General features: G+C 32.9%; 1 long non-coding RNA gene across 1 annotated transcript in view; it reads left to right on the top strand.

The window, feature by feature from the left end:
• Window positions 1–257: 257 nt before the first annotated feature.
• LOC137633552 (uncharacterized) overlaps window positions 258–3,357 on the top strand; it is a 33,692-nt gene continuing 30,592 nt past the window's right edge. The window contains exon 1 of the long non-coding RNA XR_011042269.1: window positions 258–404. This is a non-coding gene — a long non-coding RNA (uncharacterized lncRNA). The remainder of the gene's footprint in view (window positions 405–3,357) is intronic.

Raw genomic sequence — 3,357 nt, 5'->3', positions numbered from 1 at the left:
AGATAATTACCAATGACAAAAGAGCTAAAACTATTTTATCTTTCTTACAAATCGTTTAGTCAAAGCATATTATTTATGAGAAGGGGTAAATTGAAAATTATAGGTACATGTAGCATTTATCACTGAGCCGGGTGATAAGGCGAGTGAATGCCTTATCACGCGGAAGAGATAAAGTCTGTTGGAGATAGGAGGTTGAACTGCTGCCACTCATAGACCTGAACAGTATTGAAAGCTTATCTGTTTGTAGTTATATGGAATCAACTCTCTCAGCATGTCAGAACCTTAGTGTAATGACATTTATAGTGAAAGTGATGAACAAGTAGTCAACAATTGCATCCTAAAAAGTGAGAAAAAAAATAAAGGATCTAAAAGATAACGCCTGAGTATCAAACGGGAATTAAGAGGTAAGTACAATAAACAGACAAATGTTATGTGAACTATATGACTGTGATAGCTGGCCACAGTATTTGAAGTTTATCTTTGATAGATATATCATCAATAGAAATATAAACTTGAATTTTTGTGAATTTTGTTCATATTTTAGAAGAAAGAACTTTTGAATTTATGTAAATATTCTTCATACATGAATACAATTCTATTTTGCTAGAGAATTGCATCAGATTATTCAGGAACAGAGGGTCTTCATCATCCACATCTTTGCATTAACAATGTATCCTGAGGTGATGATTGAGGGTGTGTCTGATATTATAACAATTTGCTTGATAGTAGACAATTATATATATATATATATATATATATATATATATATATATATATATATATATATATATATATACATATATATATATATATATATATATATATATATATATATATATATATATATATATATATATATACATATATATATAGAAGTATATAAATAAATAACCTTTCTTGGATATTTTTCTAGTTGATATATATTTATGAACTATTTATGTCCTTTCTTGAATTTACGTTTGGTTTTTCTTGATATCAGTAGCACATTAATGTACTATTTTATTGATACAGTATATACTCATTCATGACCTACTTGAAATGTAACATTTTTGTATATATCTTATACCTTTCCTGAAATATTTTATTGAGGGATATATATTCATATTTACTACTTATACCCAACTGTGAATTTACTATTCATTCATCGAAGAACTTGTAAAGAAAGTCTGTTATGTGTTAGGCATTAGGCCTATCATTTCTCAGATTATACCCAGCTATTTCTCTTCATTGTATTGATGGAACTTCATTATTTCAATCTGATATTTCTCATTGCTAATATGAACACCATGGCATATCAATCCTTTGACCAAAATATTGATGACTTTAACGAATTAAGGATGGTGTGTTTGGAGGAGCCTATAGGTCTCTTTGCTGAGTCATCAGCAGCCATTTTCTGGGACACTCTTTGTTCCTAGCTTGGGTGGAGATGGGGCTTTGAAAGTGAAAAATTCCTTTCCTTAGTAACACTGTTTACTTTTTCTGAAATCAATGCACAACCCATCTGATTCATGTTTCTTTTTCACCAGAACAACCGGAGAACACCATTCACTCTCGCTAGGATCTATCAAATCATTTTATAACATATACTTAATTTCCTTTCGAACATAATTATCTTCTCTGCAATCAAACGATACATACTTTGTCAAATAAGTTTAATGCTCTGTAACGCAATATCTTGTTCAGAAACATTTGTTGAACTTAATTTATCACTAACAATTTCTGGATAAATTAGAAAAACATTATATAATTCAATGCATTTTTCTTCCAAGCTATAGTTAAATGACTTGAAAATCTTCAGCACATCAGAGTTTTCTTCAAAACCAATTTCTCGCTGCGACAAAATTATTACTGGTAGTGGGCGTACGTTGTATTTCTTTAGCAAGTTAATGTGCATCCACATACCTCTACGTCCACCCATATCGGTTAAGTAATTCCAATTGCCCCCCCCCTTTTTTTCAAATACGAAAAGGAACTTCAAGTTTATAAGATAATAAGGGACCTTCTTTCTAAGTTAATCTCCTATAAGGAAATTTCTCTCCTATGCCTTATGATCGTATCTCCTTTTAGTTTCCCCTTTGCTGTTGCTCTCTTTTTCTATTGCTACTTTCCAAGCTTTCCATAATTTTTTATTGTAATTCTCTAAATTCTGAATGTTAGTGCCTAAACCATTGCAGGAACTATTACTTGAATCCTCTACATCGACTATGTCTACGTCACTACTTTCGACAGCTACCTCATCAACTTGTCAAACACTCTCAACACCGATGGAGTCAGTTATCTCAGTCCCACACTTGCTAAGATCAACCTTACCCCCGCCATCACACATGTTCGAATACTCTAACAAACTATGACCATAGTATATATCTATATTTAACTTAACCTAGTTTCTACTTTTTTAGACACTTGAACCTCACTCAAAATAGGATTCAACCATTTGGATGTAGTTAAATCATTAGTGTCAATGCCGTCAATGCGCGAAAAATCTAGAGCTAATGGGCTCACATCTAACGACTCTCCCTGACTTTTCAACTTCATCTTCATCAAAGGACAAACAACACAAGTATTCAGAAACCCAACTAACATAACTTTTTCTTTCACACTGTTTTTCGCCCTTGTCGGCACACTCTCTTTAATATAAAGGGAACCGACTACTCCGGTGTCCCAAAGCTAGACAGCTTATCTCGAATCACCTCCTTCAAGCGAAGAAACTTACACCTTTAGACAAAAAAATATCTGTAAAATTTCCTAGTTTCTTTCATAATGTCATTCTGCTTGACGAAAGATTATTACCAAGGGACAATGGTTTCTTGACATTGTTCTCCTTTACTATACAATTCCTTGCTATATGCCCATTCTTATTACATCGACAACAAATTATCTCTGAACTACTACCTTCCCATTTACTCTTACAAATCTTAGGAGCAATACCTGTTTTTCCGATGGTTAAGTATGGGGAAAGTATTGAAGAGGATGTGGGACGTTAAAGAAGAGGTTGTCCTGTTTTTTAATATGAAAGACATTTCTTGTGACTTTTCAAGGGAAATGGAGTGTGACGAATGGGTTTGTGATTTTGCATTTGCTGTGGACATTATGCAAAAGCTGAATGAGTTAAACACAAAACTACAAGGCAAAGGTTTATTTACACATGAATTGTATGTGGAAGTGAAAGCATTTCAATTGAAACTTCAACTTTTTTCCAAGCAGCTTAAAGAGCAAAACTTTGTTCATTTTCCTCTGTTGAAAACACGAACTGTTACACAAGCACTATCAGACAAATACAGTTACCAGTTGACGGCTCTAGGAGATGAATTTATCAGAAGATTTGCCGATTTCAAGGCAATTGAAGGGCAGTTTGAT

The sequence above is a fragment of the Palaemon carinicauda genome, chromosome 43 (genome assembly GCF_036898095.1).
Source record: "Palaemon carinicauda isolate YSFRI2023 chromosome 43, ASM3689809v2, whole genome shotgun sequence".
Classification (NCBI taxonomy): Eukaryota; Metazoa; Arthropoda; class Malacostraca; order Decapoda; family Palaemonidae; genus Palaemon; species Palaemon carinicauda.
This window is presented reverse-complemented; position numbering and strand designations above follow the sequence as displayed.